Below are 18,906 nucleotides of genomic sequence, written 5' to 3'. Positions count from 1 at the left end.
AGGGTGCAATGGCGCTTTTGGGGTGGCCGGTGGGTTAACCAGTTGGCATTCGCGGCATGCTGCACACCACCTGCGGACATCGCCGCCAATGCCCGGCCAATAGAAACGGGCTATTAGACGGTTCAGTGTTTTCCTTTCTCCTAAGTGACCCGCCATGGGATTATAATGAGCCACATGGAATACCATTTCCCGACGGCTCCTTGGAATCAAAAGTTGGGTTGTATCCTCTTTAGTTTGAGTGTCCTGTGTCACTCTATACAACCGCTCATTTATAATCGCAAAATAGGGGTATGGCGAAGGCAAACGGGCGGTCGGAGCTCTCCAGCTTCAGGCTCCAGAAGAGTTGACGACTTTCTTCTGGACTTCGACCAACCCGTTGCAGGATGGCTTTCCTTAAGTCTCCGTAAACCAGGAGGCTTGTCGCTGGTAGTTGTTGAGCCACGAGTTGGGCTTCCCTGGACAGTAGCGGTATGAGTCGTGCCGCCCACTGGCCGAGCGGCCAGCCCCAGATCTCGGCGGTGCGCTCGAAGAGATCCAGGAACACCTCTGGGTCATCCGCCGCACCCATCTTTTGTAACGCAGGCAGGGGTAACAGCGTGTGGGTGTCCGGGGTCGCAGCTGGGGATGCCTCATGGCTGAGAAGGCTCCGGATCGCCTGTCGGTCCTCTGCTTGTGCGCGCATGAGCTCCACAAACCGGTGGTCTTGATCTTGCTGGAGCTCAAGCAGGGATTGCTGGTGGCTCCGATGTAAGCCAGCAAGGGCTTGGAGGATCTCAGCCAACTGGGAGGACTCTACGGGGTGACTTCCGTCCATCTTCAAACCTTTTTCCCGGGTTTCGGTACCAGTGTAACACTTCTCAGTGGAAGGAGGAGGCGAGAAGCAGATTTCCTGGTTCAGGTAAGCATTTTAATTTCCTCTCTGCAGCAAATACACACTCTCAGGGCTTTTATGTTGTTCAATAACTCAGTCTAAAAAAATCCACAAACTAGTTCACAAAATAAACTCTCAACTTTGCAATAATAACTCTTGGCTTCACAATCCGTGCCCAGGCTCTCTCTCCCGTCTACCTGCGGTGTGGCTCTATTTATGCCACTCTCCCCGTGCTCACTGAAATTAGAGACAGGTGTTAGACATAATTTAACTCAGGTGTAAGCGCCTTTACCACTTTCTCTCTCTCCGGAGAGATGCTTGACCACGCCCCACTGCCACACTCATCCTCAACAAACCAGCAGCCTGTGGCAGCTATTCCTCCTGTCCAATGCATAAATGTGAGAGATGGGGTTAATTCTACTTGACACCCTCCCCATAAAACTACAGAAACATTTAATTCACTTCTATCACAATATTCTAAATGAAAAGGTTCAAGGAAGTCAATAAGGGCTTCCCTTTCTTCTTTGTTTAAAATTCCCTTTCTTCGCTTTCCTCTCTTTCTCCCTTTTCCTCTTCTATTTCTATAAAAATCACTTATTATTTATAGTGGTTGATTGCTAAATCTGTTACTTGTTTTTATTTTAACACCCATATACTTCCACCCACAGCTGTCGCATCCATTCTGGGTCTCTGCTCAAAACAATTGCTACCTCCACCTTTCTTATAGTCCCATTTGTCGTGTAAATTGGTGTTATTTCTCCTCTACTTTCTCCGTTAAATAATACCTTACTTTTCCACTGCACTTGTCGTATGTCTGAGCTTATCATAAGGTAGCCATTTCTTAGGATTGTCACTCCTCCTGTTCCCCTTGGCCATCGGCTCCTCGAATTCCTTTTGACATACAGCACATACACTGGGCCAATGGGTATTTCTGCTGATGATACTAATTGCCCTAATTGAGTAGGACTCGGCATATAGAGTCCATCTAATTGTACCAATGGCTCAAAGGTCAAATGTTTATTCACTATAGCTTGCCAGTCCACACATGGCCATTCCTGTTCTATTTTCTTCAAATTTGTGATTGTAGTCAATTTATTCAGAAACTCTTTTTTTCTTTTGTTCTGTCAATTCCCTTATCTGGCCTAAATGATCTACATATTCAAATTCCTTCCAGAAATGATTCCTAATCCCCTGTGTCTCCATTAATATTCTTTCTAATTCCATCTCTTCTTCCATTTCAACTAGTCTAGCCGAATGTAATCTTTCAAACTCGGCAACGGCCTGAGTCCACATTAGATTTTAGTTAGGAGGAAAGCAGAGAAAAAAGACTTCTCTGTGTCTCTCTGTGTTTCTCTCTCTGCTCACAGCCCCTCCCTTCTCGCTTTCTCTGTCTGCTTAGTTACAGGTCTCCACAGCACACAATCAGCCTTGCAGTCTTCAGTCTCTCTGCATGATAGAGGAAGAGAGAGAGAGAGAAAAAGACATGCGCTTTTTATATATATATACAGGTGCATCTCAATAAATTAGAATGTCGTGGAAAAGTTCATTTATTTCAGTAATTCAACTCAAATTGTGAAACTCATGTATTAAATAAATTCAGTGGACACAGACTGAAGTAGTTTAAGTCTTTTGTTCTTTTAATTGTGATGATTTTGGCTCACATTTAACAAAAATCCACCAATTCACTATCTCAAAAAATTAGAATACATCATAAGACCAATAAAAAAAACATTTTTAGTGAATTGTTGGCCTTCTGGAAAGTATGTTCATTTACTGTATATGTACTCAATACTTGGTAGGGGCTCCTTTTGCTTTAATTACTGCCTCAATTCGGCGTGGCATGGAGGTGATCAGTTTGTGGCACTGCTGAGGTGGTATGGAAGCCCAGGTTTCTTTGACAGTGGCCTTCAGCTCATCTGCATTTTTTGGTCTCTTGTTTCTCATTTTCCTCTTGACAATACCCCATAGATTCTCTATGGGGTTCAGGTCTGGTGAGTTTGCTGGCCAGTCAAGCACACCAACACCATGGTCATTTAACCAACTTTTGGTGCTTTTGGCAGTGTGGGCAGGTGCCAAATCCTGCTGGAAAATGAAATCAGCATCTTTAAAAAGCTGGTCAGCAGAAGGAAGCATGAAGTGCTCCAAAATTTCTTGGTAAACGGGTGCAGTGACTTTTGGTTTTCATGGACCAACACCAGCAGATGACATTGCACCCCAAATCATCACAGACTGTGGAAACTTAACACTGGACTTCAAGCAACTTGGGCTATGAGCTTCTCCACCCTTCCTCCAGACTCTAGGACCTTGGTTTCCAAATGAAATGCAAAACTTGCTCTCATCTGAAAAGAGGACTTTGGACCACTGGGCAACAGTCCAGTTCTTCTTCTCCTTAGCCCAGGTAAGACGCCTCTGACGTTGTCTGTGGTTCAGGAGTGGCTTAACAAGAGGAATACGACAACTGTAGCCAAATTCCTTGACATGTCTGTGTGTGGTGGCTCTTGATGCCTTGACCCCAGCCTCAGTCCATTCCTTGTGAAGTTCACCCAAATTCTTGAATCGATTTTGCTTGACAATCATAAGGCTGCGGTTCTCTCAGTTGGTTGTGCATCTTTTTCTTCCACACTTTTTCCTTCCACTCAACTTTCTGTTAACATGCTTGGATACAGCACTCTGTGAACAGCCAGCTTCTTTGGCAATGAATGTTTGTGGCTTACCCTCCTTGTGAAGGGTGTCAATAATTGTCTTCTGGACAACTGTCAGATCAGCAGTCTTCCCCATGATTGTGTAGCCTAGTGAACCAAACTGAGAGACCATTTTGAAGGCTCAGGAAACCTTTGCAGGTGTTTTAAGTTGATTAGCTGATTGGCATGACACCATATTCTAATTTTTTGAGATAGTGAATTGGTGGGTTTTTGTTAAATGTGAGCCAAAATCATCACAATTAAAAGAACCAAAGACTTAAACTACTTCATTCTGTGTGCATTGAATTTATTTAATACACGAGTTTCACAATTTGAGTTGAATTACTGAAATAAATGAACTTTTCCACGACATTCTAATTTATTGAGATGCACCTGTATATATATATATACATAAACTTATTCAACAGATTTTACAAAAACATTTAAATATCAAATATCTTAAATATCACAGCACCCCTCTTGGCGACCATGCCTCTTGCGTGTCTGCCAATTCAGCCCTAAATGTAGTGCTATTTTGAGAACAATGCCAACCGTCAAATTGTGGGCTCATTGTTTCTCAGCCAGTTCAAAGGCCACTGTTAATACAGGCTCCTTATCCCTACTGGTGTCACTGCATCTAGCGGTATCCGCAGAATTTCAAAACACATCTGCCTATTCAGACAACCCCACCTAGGAGTGCAGTATCCGCAGGTTTTTGCGTGCTTCAACTTCAGCATTTGCATGCACAGTTTTTGAAACGTGGAACCCAGTTCTCTCATTTTATCCAATTAGTTATTTAATTAAGTTCGAGACTGGAGAGGCCTTTTGGAGTTTACCAACACCTGGGCCAAACCTAGAGCAGACTACACAAAAAACACTATTTTAAGCAAAATGTTTACCTCAATTTTTGGCACCAGAGAGTTTGTGTAGTCTGTGCCAGCAGACCCGCAATGGCTCCCCACTCTCTTGGCCCTGTTCCAGTCCCTTTGTGGTCACCAATTTTATGTTGTGGAGCATGGAATACTTTTCTTCCCTCTCAGTAAGAAAACTCTCAAAGTCAGGAGTTCCAGGTGTCAAAGGTTAGAGTTTATTGAGCAGACCAAAAGACCCTGAGATGTCAGCCGAGATCTGAATCTCTTGGTCCAGACCCTCATCTTTTATGCAGTTTGTTATCTGGCATTACCTCATGTCTACGCCCCTTTATTATTTTTTGTAGTCAATGGATACTGTCCGCCACCATTATTTCACAGAGCCTCTGACTTCTTTTTAATGTTGGAAACCTAGCTTTTAGTCCATTTAAAAAAAAAAAACCTTTTAAATTCATTTATTATAAAAGTATACATTTTGAGTAACTAAAATATAACAGTCTGAACATAATACGGTCACTTTGACCATTGGCTGTGTTAATCTTTAACTTAGCTGTGTTTCCCAGTGCTTTCTCTTATCATGGTACCATTGTCTCTGCTACAGCTGAGTGCACTTTGTGTTTCTTGCAGCATGAACACTTTTATTAACCTCATATGCGCTCTCCTGGGTCACACAAAGTCCAGGCTATTCTATATAAGTACTTTTTTCTTATGTTTGTTATTAAAAAAATATACTATGATATGGAAAAATATACTATTCATGTCAGTGCTAGTATTGGGACCTTAGTTGAGTCTGAGTCAAGTCCAAGTCTTTAAACAATCAGATCTGAGTCTAGTCCAAGTCCAAAAAGGGCCGAGTCAGACTCAAGGCCGAGTTCATAACAGGCAGAGTCCGAGTCGAGTCTGAATGAATCTGTTCATGAATCTGAATTAAAATTGTAACCTTAAACTCAACATCAATATTTTAAGCTTATTTTAACATTCACAACTAAGAAAAAATAATTGTCAATATAAATGTAACAAAAATACCTCTGTTGCATTTCATATATACAGTATATACACTACCGGTCAAAAGTTTTGAAACACTTGACTGAAATGTTTCATGATCTTAAAAATCTTTTGATCTGAAGGTGTATGCTTAAATGTTTGAAATTAGTTTTGTAGACAAAAATATAATTGTGCCAGCATATTAATTTATTTCATTATAAAACTAAAATTTAATAAAAAAAAATAAAAAAGTTATTGAAATTGTTGACTTGGACCAAATAATAAAGAAAAGCAGCCAATAAGTGCCCAACATAGATGGGAACTCCTTCAATACTGTTTAAAAAGCATCCCAGGGTGATACCTCAAGAAGTTGGTTGAGAAAATGTCAAGAGTACATTTACATTTATGCATCTGGCACACGCTTTTATCCAAAGCGATTTACAGTGCACTTATTACAGGGACAATCCCCCTGGAGCAACCTGGAGTTAAGTGCCTTGCTCAAGGACACAATGGTGATGGCTGTGGGGATTGAACCAGCAACCAGTTTACCAGTTATGTGATTTAGCCCACTACGCCACCACCACTCCATACATGTCTGCAAATTCTAGGCAAAAGGATTTATTTTAGATTTTGTTTAGTCACAAATATACTTCCACCCACATCTGTCGCATCCGTCCTATTACTATTATTCTAAAATGTGAAGAAAAAAGTATTTCAAAACTTTTGACTGGTCGTGTATATTTTTTATTAGTATCCTGCTGAACAAACTTCAAAGAGGTTTCAGAATGAAAGCATATGTTTTAGGTGTATGAAGACAAAACTGTCCTTCAACACACTTCTTATTGCATTCTGTTTAATTATTTGTTGATTTTTCCCCTCCACTCAAACATAGACTAAAGAAAGTGAAAGCTGCATTAGTGATTACAACCATAGTTCTTATTGTTTCAAATTTGTATTTAGTTTTTATTTCTACTTCATTTTCAGTTTGTCCTTTCAATTTAGTTTAGTATTATCTAAAATGATCTCTATCCAAAGAAATAATAGCCTATACTGAGATTTCATTCTTAGTCTCTATCTGTCGACTGGTTTGGGAAAATAATGAGTCAACACAGTAATTGGCACTCACTGGGAAGTTACATCTCACGATTTGACAGCAAATGCTACATCGAAAACACTGGAAAAGCCCACCGCTAATATTAGGGCCATTTAACACGGACATGATTGTCTAGTTAATTTGCTGAAAACGGCACTATGTGGGGCAGTTCTGTGCACTGGTTGTGCACCTAAAACCCTGTGTGTTATCGTTTTAAAAAAATAAGAGGGATCATAAAAATGTATTTAGTACTGCCTTGAAGAAGCTATTTGACAACAGATACTTTATATTCCACAACACAAAATAGTAACAGAATTTAAACAAATGATCCTGTTCAAAAGTTTACATCCCCTTGGTTCTTAAAGGATTAGTTCACCCAAAAATGAAAATTAAATCATTGTTTACTCACTCTTGTGTTGTTATAACCCCATATGACTTTCTTTCTTTTTCATAACACAAAGGGAGAAATTGTGAAACAAATTAGTTCTCAGTGATGTAATACAATGGCAGTTTATGGTGACCACCTCTTCAAGATTCAAAAGGACACAAAAGTATAATTCAGAAGTCTAATAAATTATTGAACATGATTCATATCTTGTTCTGACGAAAAATGATAAGGTTTGGTGAGAAACAAACTGAAATCTGATGTATTATTAAGTGAAACTCTTGACCAACTGATGATCTCCTGTACACATTCATGAGACTGCCCACAAGCTTTAGAGCTCCAGGCACGAGAGCAAACCATTTAATATGGTGTGTTGCTTTTTTCCATGATTAATGACTATTTGTGTAATAATTGTTTATGAGTCCCTGCTTTGTCCTGAGCACTGAAGCTGGCCAATTTTCTTAAGAAAAATCCACCAACTACTGTACATTCTTTGGTTTTCCAGCATCTTCTGCACGTGTGAGTTTTTCCCAACAGATATAGACATCCAGCTTTTGACACGTAGGACATTTGATTGACTCATACACAACTATTACAAAAGGTGCAAACATTAATTGATGCTCAACAAGGCAACACAAGAACCAAGAACCAAGGGAATGCAAACTTTTGAACAGGATGATTTGTGTAAATTACAGTAAATTTTGTGTAATATAGCTTTTGAAGGGCAGTACTACATAAAATATATAATCTTTTATCTTTTACATTTACATTTATGCATTTGGCAGATGCTTTTATCCAAAGTGACTTACAGTGCACTTATTACAGGGACAATCCCCCTGGAGCAACCCGGAGTTAAGTGCCTTGCTCAAGGACACAATGGTGGTGGCTGTGGGGATTGAACCAGCAACGTTCTGATTATCAGTTATGTGCTTTAGCCCACCGCCACCACAGAATGTATATTTGTATACATTCTGAAAGGGGTGTGAAAACTTACAGGCCTAAAACAAAAGGGGTATGCAAACTTCTGCACTTAACTGTATATATAGTTTGTGAAAATGTATATTTTATTTTATATTTTGTTTTTAACGATTTAACCACAGTTTTTTATTGTAGAAATTAAATGTAGCCTATTCTATCCATATAATTTCATATTGCATGTGTAATTATGAAATGACTTGTCATGTCAGGTACACATTGTTACACAAAACTCTACTCCATTATTATCTCAAAAGGGTGATGTGAGCTCCAGTAAACACAGTCTTCACTCCTATTGGCTGTCGCTCCCGGAAGTCGCTCCTCATTTGCATAAAGTTAAACTTTTCTCAACTTTATTATACTGCTCGCCACACCCACATCTAGTCGCCAGAGGTCGCTCAATTTGCTGGAAGTCGCCAGCTCTAGTAGCTTTGTCGCTGGAAGTTGTTGCATGTGTATACAGCGTTTCAATGGGGCTTGACCATACGTTTCCACTGTTGCGGAAAAAAAACGCTCAACCCCGCTCAACACGCTAGACCGCTACCGCTTTGGGGCATGTTTGTTATATGCAAAGCCAGTGCATTTTGTTTCTCATTGTTTTCAGTACATGAGCAAGAATATCATCTTATATATGTGTGATTACAGTTGGAAAGATGCCAGCTTAGTTTTCGAATGCCCACAATATACAAACATTGTTGATTTATTACACTCAGTATTGCCACAATGAATGCATGCAATCATCATTTGAAGTCCGTCTGAAGTTAGAAATATACAGGATGACGTGATTAAAGCACTGAATTTGCACACTCATTTGCATAAAGCAGAGGAATTTAAACTTTTTCGATGCCCTCGACCACCCTCAAAGCTTTCTCCGCACCGCTGTCAATCCCACAATCCATCTCGAGAGCGATCGACTTCATAGGAATGAATTGAAAATGCTCGCTCACCTTCACTCACCATGTGCCAGTGTAAATGTACTTCTCATCTTCTCGTCGCAAACCAGTTGCCGACTCAGAACATCAAAGGAGACAAGTTTGAGTCATGTAGTGTCCACTAGGCATAATTATGTTTACGTTCTTCAGTCAGTCAAAATCAGTCAACACGAACACATTGGCATGTAGAGTTATTAGCGAGCTGGTGCAGATTTACTGACATCCGTACGATTGTTTACGTAGAGACATTTTACAAGAACATGCCATTTTTGTTTTGTTTTGTTTAATTAGTCTACAAAGGGAATCAAATCTATTCAATGTGCCATCTACAGCGAAAGTCATTCACACATCTGCCCAAAGTAAGATATGCCTCCCTTATCATAATTATTTTGTCTGTTTTTCCCCATTAACGCTCTTTTATACACCCACTTTGCAGTTGTGTCATCAAAAATTACAATAACAGAGTGTAATCGGCGCATGTTATGGCCGTGTATAGCGTGTTGCTAGCTCAGTAACTACATGAATTCAAAATGTAAACTGCTAGTGGCACCAAACGGAATTACAAAAATAAAGTATGTTTTCAGGGGGCCTGGGTAGCTCAGTGGGTATTGACACTGACTACCACCCCTGGAGCTGCGAGTTCGAATCCAGGGTGTGCTGAGTAACTCCATCCAGGTCTCCTAAGCAACCAAATTGACCTGGTTGCTAGGGAGGGTAGAGTCACATGGGATAACCTCCTCATGGTCATGATTAGTGGTTCTTGCTCTCAATGGGGCACATGGTAAGTTGTGAGGGGATTGCGGAGAGTAGCATGAGCCTCCGCATGCGAAGTCTCCGCGGTGTCATGCATGATAAGCCACGTGATGAGATGCGCGGATTGATGTCTCAGAAGCGGAGGCATTTGAGACTTGTCCTCCACCACCTGGATTGAGGCGAGTAACCACACCACCACGAGGACCTACTAAGTAGTGGGAATTGGGCATTCCAGATTGGGAGAAAAGGGAATAAAAAAATGTAATGTTTTCAACAACCTTTGGCAACACCCCACAGACTCGTAATGCCCTTTCGCATTCTCTGATTCCCTATGAACAAATAGGACACTCTAAATAAAAGGTGATAAATATTTAACGCCGTAATGAACACTATTACATTAACACACCAGGCAGAAAGCTTGGCAGAGGAATCCAGTCGTCCGATAACATTGCGGATTGAACGACAGCTGGGTGTGCATGGAGCGGGATCTAGCACATGAGGTAGGATGGTTCTGGTAACTAGTGAGCATAACGACACCGCTGTTTCTGACCATTTTGGCGCCCTAGGCAAGATTGCTGTTGTTGACATTGGGGCGTAGGTGTCCTAGCGACTTCCGCAGCAGTCTCATTTTAGCGCACCCGTTTGCCAGAGCGATCTCATCATTGGTGGGGTGTGTGTGTATGAATGTGTGTCCTCCACCTTGTAAATGTGAGGCCAATGTTCACTCTTGTTTTACTCTGTTCTCTGTCTCTGTGTCTTTTAGCAAGTATTCGAATTTTGCTTTAACATCTGTGTAGACAAAGCTAAATTTATTTTCCTCTGTACAAGTCTGCCATGGTTGTTCATATTCTCCCGGCTGAAAAGCTAGTTCAAGTAGCTATGCCCCAAACTCACACTCTATGCTGGGCTGGAAAGGGATGCAAAGCTGAGCTGAGCGGGCCGCTCAATATATAAACATCAATGTTTTGATTGTGCCTGGGAGGCTCAGTGTTTATACTTTTGAGGGAGGTAAACAAAGGGATGGCTTACTTATAGTTGTCAATGAACAATAAACTGGGAAAGCAGAACATATTTGACATCAAAAAAGTTCACCTCTAAGGTTTTACATGTCGTCTTGAGCGTCCTCATATTTAAATGTACCTCTAAACGCCACCCCACAGCAGTGTGGCGGGTGTCTAAATGTTCGAAAACATTATACCGTTGCTAGGCTGTTTCGAATTTCTTTTTTACCCTTGAATGAAGAAAGGAGAAGAAATTCTACAGAAGTATGTCGGGGCCTTAAGTCTTGTTATCCTTATTAGTCTCTGTGAATATGAGTCCTCTTGTTTGCATTTGGTGTTGTCCAGTGTTGGCTGTAATAGGAGTTATTGTTCTTGTATTATCTAGTCTTTTTGCATTTTTGTTTTATTACAGAACTCCATTTGGATCCTTATTCTGCTCAACCTCTGACTCATTACAACACTAAATGTAAAGAATAAAGAACACTTAATTGTGCTGTACATCCAAAGATACCTCAAAATTGTAATTTAAAAATTTAAAATGTTCACTTTCCATACATCCGACTCGCAACTCATTCAGAAGTGAACACCTCTGGAATCATTCAAGTGTGAAATGCCTCGAACACAAATGCAAAATGTAAACATTCAAGCCAGCTGGCCCATGATCAAGTTAGTTTGGGGTTAGGCAAGAAGATTGATGGCAAATGGCTTCCCAGAGGTACGGAGCAAGATGCTATAGTAACAAAAACAAGCTTATTCAAAAACCTGACAATGTAAGACACCCACGATTACATGAGACTTATTATTCTCTGGTTTTGTCATTGGAATGTAAACAGATATGAGTACAACATTTGTACAAGTCGGTAATAATGCCGGTAAAGTTTACATGCAACGTGAAACCGGGGGAAGAGGGTAAAAACAAATATGTGTGCCGGTTGGTTTTTGCTCAAGCTGCTAAATAATATTGGATTATGTACATATATCGTAAAACCAGAGGTCAGGTTCCTCTCTAGTTTTTTTTTTTTTTTTTTTTTTTCACTAATTAATAACATTGAAAGGAGTTTTCTTCCTTGCTACAGTCACTTTAGCCTTCTCTCTGGGGACTTTAAGACATTAAGGCATGATTTTCTATAAAGCTGCTTTGAAACTATGAGTATTTTTCTCAAGAAAATAATGAAAATTGTGAGTTCATATGAGTTTTTCCTCATTTTAATCAAACAAAATAAATGCAGTGCTGTTTAAGTTACTTTATTATAGATTTTTCCTTTTTGTTTCCAATGCCAGACACTGTTGAATCATTTATGATTTCAAAGACATTTATGCTGAATTCTTGCATATGTTTAAGTGAATCATTTGTTGGTGCTGTTTCATATAGTATAGTATTGTATAGTGAAGCTTTGCATCGTATCGTATCGTTTAGTTAAATTTGTGGATCATTACATGCCTAGTGTGTTTGTGTTTCTCATTGTTTCTTTTTCATTTCAGGTTCATCTAAAATTGACAGAAGATGTTGAAAGGCTTTGCACTGGAAAAACCTATGAAGTTTCCTTTTTTATGTTTTAATTTGAAGAGAAAGAATAGGCCATTCGTGAAATACAGAGAGGGAGAGAAACAATCTGGTTGTTCTGGTAAGAAAACAATTGAAGTTAAATGCTTTGCAATTTATTTGAATGCAAGTTTTTTTTCTATATTTAATTTGCTATTTTATGTAAATTCAGATGAACTGTGGTATATCATAAACAGACGCTTCTCACAGCTAAATCATATTCAATTCCATTCTATTGTTTTCTATTGTTATTTTATTTGTAGTCAATTTTGTACAAACCATGTTACACATCACATGCAACAATTAATGCAACTAAAGAATTTATGGAATGCTTTTCTTCTTCTTCTTCTTTTTTTTTTTTTCTTTTTTTTGCTTTAAGCCAAACAGGAATGGAATCACAGGACTTCACCAACTCAAGGTCTGGGTCATGATTCAAGGGAGACAACACTGTTCCCTCTGAAGCCATACTGTAAGGAGCTTTATAATGACACCATTATAACAAATACATGGAACTTAGTCTAATAAAAAAATAAAAAAAAATAAAAATTCTAATAAACTAATAACAATATTTTTCTCTCTCTGTCTTACGTACTAATGATTACCATTGTTTAGGTTGTTAATCCCTGTTTTAATAAATTTGTATAGAAGAATACAGTGAGACTACAGCTCAGCTACAGTGCTCTTAAAGGAATATTCTGGGTTTAATACAAGTTAAGCTCAATCGACAGTGTTTGTGGCATAATATTGATTACCACAAAAATTTATTTTGACTCATCACTCCTTTTCTTTAAAAAAAAAAAAAAAAATGTCTTGGTTCCAGTGAGGCACTTACAATGGAAGTGAATGGGGTCCAATTTTTGAACTTTAAAATACTCACTATTTCAAAAGTTTAGCCACAAGAAATAAATGATATGCATGTAAACATGATTTTAGTGTGATAAAATCGCTTACCAAACTTTTCTGTGTAAAGTTATAGCCAATTTTGTAACTTCATTGCTATGACAATGTAATGTCAACAAACCCTAAAACACTAAGATGACTGTAAAAATTATGATTTAAACAACTTTACAGCTCAAATAATACACAGGTTTTAACAGAAGAATTAATGCAAGTGCTTTTATAAAATTAGAAGCTTCATATTTCTGTGTTTAAACCCACATTCACTTTCATTGTCCCCATTCGCTTCCATTGTAAGTGCCTCACTGTAACCTCGATTTTTGCTTTTCTTTTTTAAAGAAAAGGAGGGACAGTATATAAATTTTGCACACAAATGCTGTCAATTGAGCTTAACTTGTATTGAACCTGGAACATTCCTTTAATTGTTATTGCTAATGAAACTCATGAACCTGCTATTGTCACAGGATTAGCGTAGCTGCTTTGTAGCACTATAGCATTAATTAATTGTTGCCACCAATAATTAATTTTGAAGTGATAATAGTACTAAATAATATAATTTAATAGATTAATATGGCAGTACTACTAAAGTTGTTTCAAACCTGGAATCTATGAAACTGCGTGAAAAGTTATAAAATCTCAATCAATATTTTTAAGAATGTTAATGAGTTAATAACGGTATTTTGATTGACAATCTGGAGCCCATATATCATTATACATAGTACTTACATATATTCAAAGTTTTGGTTCATGATGTAGTGTCCAGTCAGTGTTATACAGTATTTAATTACCATATTAGTGTACATATAGGTAATTACATGACAGAAAGAGATTTTATTCTGCTTGTTCAAGATGGCCTGGTACATTGCTGATTTTCTGACTGGCTTTTGTTTTCAACGCCTTTGCCTTTTAATTCTTTTACAGTATTTCAAATGACTAATACATCAACCGCACCTATGGAATCATGTACATCATTGTGTTTATGCCAACAAGAGGTGGAAATTGGTGTCATTTTAATGTAATATCCTCTAGTGCAGCACATTGGATTATTTTACATATGTTGAAGTCTACTTATGCTTTACTTAAATTATAGTTCAGTAGCAGACTGGTGATCTGGTTAAACTTCAGAACAAAGAACCCATACTTAGGCCACGTCCACACTAATATGCTTTCATTTAAAAAATGCATTAATTTTGCCATGTTTACTCCTTTTGTGCTCACTAGAACAGCATTTTCCTCTAACGAAAATGGTGACTTTCAAAAACATTCTCTATAACCACATGGTTTGGAAAACTATTATGTTAAGTAACTGAAAATGGAGTTTTCAGATAACAGATAAGTGTGAATGTGACCTTAAAACTATCGTTAATATAGCTATATATTTATTTATTTTTTAAGAAAAAAATTATTGGATTCTAATACTTTGTGTATTCCATCTACTTCTCAGTTTGTTGGAAGCTCTGAATCCAAAAGAACAGCCAAAGATATTAACAGCCCACTTTGAAAACTCCAGCTCCAAACAGCATCCACCTCCTGACCTACAGAACACAGTATATGACGGCAGTGGAGAGCGATGACAATATTCACAATATTAACACATTCGACAGATCAAATGTCTGTGTAGCTTGATTATCCTCAAATGAACTTGTTACTAAAGTGTATTTCTCGAAAAAAGTTCAAATATTCTCAGTCAAAGAGGCACTAGCAAAGAACTGTGATTCCAGATTTCTCTTGTTACTTTGGGAAACATACTTCACTCCCCTCTCAGGAATGGAAGAAATAGCAATGTTTGAACATTTAGCAAAACTTCATAGGTTTTTCCTAAAAATATTTTTTTTTTTCTTTCAACTGAATACATTTAGACAAGAAAAAAAAAAAAGAAAAAAAAAAAGAAAAACATTAACAAAGTTATTAAAATGTGTCTCTATGCTAAGTCCTTTAACTCAACATTGCAGAATGGGAAAAAAATGCTATTGTTTTACTTTGTTTTTGTCTTCTTTCTTCTTCCTTTTGCTATGTGCTTTAAAAGTGTAAAGTGGACTCGAATTGCATGGAATCCAAGACCTAACACTGTTCAGTATATCAATGAGAGTGAAAATAAGGATATGTATTTACACTGGAACAGAGGGAATATGAGGAAGAGGACATAAGGAATTCTAGGATGAGCCCAAAACATGAGACTGAAATCATTACTTAAGAATAATTTGAATTTTGGGAAACATTTACAGGTTCTGACCAGTCAGGTCTTATCTATTCTTCGTCTGTTCCAAGGCATTGTCTGTTCCAGACTGAAGATGGTATTTTTACAACCACCTTACGATATTGGCATTTGTTGGTGGTTATTTATTTATTTTTTGTTTGTTTATTTTTGTTGTCCGATTGACATATTTTTCTATTCACAATCGATATATTTTTCGCATTGTTTGTACATAGAAATCAAAAATACAGACTAAAAAGTTTAATTCTATTTTTGAATTAAAATCTTTTATTATTATTATTATAACTGTATAACTGTTTTAAGTTTATTCATTTGTTCAATGCGGTTTTGAAGTCATTGTTACTGTTTTACTTGTTTAACTTTTTGTTTGGTGGAGTTTATACATTTTTCTGTATAAATATAGATCAAAAGCAATAGTGGATGGTGATCAGTAAAGAGCACAATTGTTAGATGTTTTACAATAGTGATCAGGAAAGTGATATTTGTCTGTAAAGCTGTAACATTACTGTAGGGTTCAGGATCACTGTCTATGAAGTCATTATGATAAAAAGTGATACACAGTCTCTTAATATAATAACACATTAGGTGTCAAAGCCATGATATGTTTTAAAAGATTTTTTAAAATAATAGTAATTATAAAAAATAAAAAAAAAAAATAAAAAAAAAAACACTAAGCTGGGGGTGGGGGGGGGATTAAGGGAGTTGCTTAATGGAATGTTGGAACTTGTTACAAGTTAAGTAGAGATTGCATGTTCTGAAAAAAATAGTTCTTAATACCGCTTTGTGTTCTAATGATACGTGTGAATGATTTTTGATGTAAGTATACATCTAGATTTGTTATCATTCCAAAAAATTTCGAGCAACATTTAGACAAAAAAAGAAAAAATAGTTGGAGGCAACTTTTTCAGACCTTCTATGCAATGATCTTCTTGCTTGAAAATAAATGGTTGTCAGAGCAGTGAGACAAAAAAATAACAAGTCCAAGAATAGCTAGGTAGTAGTTTAATGTTATGTTATTTAGGTGACTGATTTATTTGTATATCAAAAACTGTAATGTAAATAATCAATCTGGATGGAACATTTGTTTCCCCATATTTGTGGCCTGCTTCCCGTTTTCTGGCATTTTCTTTGCACTTTTGACATGGAGCCAATTAGCAAATAATTAGCCACAGAAATGAACAAAGTACAACCATTTTTCACTATCCACGGATGATTGTTGTAAGATGGAGGTCATATGAAAGGTGTTTCCATACTTTATGATGCTTAGCTGCCTGTTGGTGCACTAATTATTAATTGGAAATGACAAAATAGACAGTGTATGACAAATTATGTGAAAAATAAAGCTGACACAAAGAATTAGATGAGCCTTATTAATATGATACATTTTTATGAAATCCTAAATGTATACATAACAAAAACAAAGTTTTGTGTTTTTAGTTTCATGCACACTGATCTGGTCTTAAATTATATTTTCTGTTCTTGCCCTATGACATTATTTACAGGCCATACGAAATTGTGCATTATATTACAGTTATATAATGTATTATATTACATAATATTACAAGTGAAAGATCTAGTAGGACAACTTGTGAAAGATATTTTCCAAATTGTTTGGACATATCTGTGCGGTCAGAAAGGCTCCCGTGTTTTAGAAGAAAATACAGCGAGCCAAACAACACAAAGCCACCCAGTTATACTTATGTCTCAAATTATATTAGTTTATAAATTAATATGTATATATATTTTCAATTAAAGGATCTATATAACTTTACATAAATCAACCATTTTTATTAAACAATTAAATACAATAAATGTGACAATATTGTATAAAAGGATTAAAATGTATATGGGATAGTACAAAAGAGAGTATATAATGCACAGTTATATAGCAATGTTGCAATGTATAGAACACACAGGCCACACTGCCCCACAACAAAATGGTATTAATAATATTAACTATCATTAGATATGACAAATTTTGCATCTCAATGATTTTTATGTTTGATCCTTTTCACCTCAGGAAAACAGAATCAATGCACCCAGGGGAGATATATGCATAGCTATAAGGGCTTATTTACAATACTGAGAAAGCCATTAATTCTTACACCCTAGATTTTATCATTAGGGCTTTTGACTGTAATGTATGACAGAGAAAGCAGCCTGCCACTGTCTATTCATTTGTTTGTTTGTTTGTTTTTATCTTAGAACAGACTGAAAAAAGTTAAAAGACTTATAGGCCTATAGGAATAAGTGGTCAGGGTTAGGGTTAGGAAAGAAAAGAAAAGGTTAGGCAAAGAAAGAAATACAATATTATGGTCACTGTCAACACCTAAAGTATAATAATAATAATAATAATAATAATAATAATAATAATAATAATAATAATAAAAAAGACCCTGATAATAAATACATGGGCCTTAAGCAACAGTCCAATTCCACACCACCCCCCACCCCATCCATTTTTCTTTGCTATAATGTATATGGGATAAAAATGAAAATATCTGTAAAATGTTTACATTTTACTACAATTCTGCACCTGAAATATTTAAAGGAAAGTGTAAAACAACTGAACAGACTATTGTTTAATTTAAATGAAGTCTCAAAAAAGGGAATCATGACATAAACAGCTACCAAATAAACACATGCATTATCAAATAAATCAAACTGTCTATGTGGACTGTTTTGAAATGTAAAAAAAAAAAAATAATAATAAAAAAATAAATAAATAAAAAAAAAATTGAGAAACAATTTAGGTATGTGGTCAATACTTGTGTTTGTTAATGCAGACAAAAACAGCTTCCTCTTTACAAAAGAGAATATGGCTTCCATATAATTTGTAAGTGGGGGAATTTAAATTGTGATATGTATTTAAAAAAAAAAAAAAAAGTAATAATAATTACAAAATTATAATAATAATAATAAAATACTGAATATAACAGATGAAATATTGATATATGTTTGAAATACAATAAACTTCACATTCACTGTTGTGAGTGCGTATCCATATACCCATTGTAAACTTTGTGTTTGTTTCAGTGTATACTTGTAGTAGGCTTGATGTAACGTCATGTTGTGTGATGAAAGAAATAATGACTCTCAAATACAGTTTAATCAGGAAAAAAAAAATAAAATTGGATTTGAAAAACACCTGAATCTAACTGTCCTTTTCAGTACTATGACAGACACTTTGACAGTAACCCTTATTTCAGCTTACCTGAGTGTGTGTGTGTGTGTGTGTGTGTGTGTGTGTGTGTGTGTGTGTGAGAGAGAGAGAGAGAGAGAGAGAGAGAGAGAGAGAGAGAGAGAGAGAAAATGAGTGACAAGAAGATATTTCATGCTGATTTGAAAGAATTATTAGCTGCTATTAGCAACAGTACTATTAACATTTTGTGCTTGTAGCATATGTGGTATCCAGTGCTAGAAGTGGGCAAAATGATCAGGTGGAACAATTATAGCCTAAGAATGAAACACCTGCAGCATCAAATATTAATATAATTGTTTTTATATAATGTTTTGTTAAATTAAATGAATAAAATATAAACTAATGAAGATATTTATTTACAGTGAATTTAGGTAAATTGGGCCTCATGTCCAAATATATACCATCGAAAAACAACTTCTAAAGGTGAATGGTGTTTTCATTTAGAGAGAGAGATTTAGTCGTCATTGCATCTGACCAATGGGAGACAAATGCCGTGTCGTTATGC

General features: G+C 36.7%; 1 protein-coding gene across 1 annotated transcript in view; it reads left to right on the top strand.

Moving 5' to 3' along the window:
* The window catches only part of bsna (bassoon presynaptic cytomatrix protein a), a 287,753-nt gene extending 269,407 nt beyond the window's left edge, over window positions 1-18,346 (top strand). The window contains exons 12-14 of the mRNA XM_051670134.1: window positions 12,027-12,169; window positions 12,467-12,556; window positions 14,429-18,346. The gene's annotated coding sequence lies outside the window, so the exon portion shown is untranslated. The remainder of the gene's footprint in view (window positions 1-12,026; window positions 12,170-12,466; window positions 12,557-14,428) is intronic.
* Window positions 18,347-18,906: the final 560 nt, after the last annotated feature.

Source organism: Myxocyprinus asiaticus, chromosome 33 (assembly GCF_019703515.2).
Source record: "Myxocyprinus asiaticus isolate MX2 ecotype Aquarium Trade chromosome 33, UBuf_Myxa_2, whole genome shotgun sequence".
Lineage (NCBI taxonomy): Eukaryota > Metazoa > Chordata > Actinopteri > Cypriniformes > Catostomidae > Myxocyprinus > Myxocyprinus asiaticus.
Note: the sequence above shows the minus strand (reverse complement) of the source record. Positions and strands in the feature narration are given on the sequence as shown.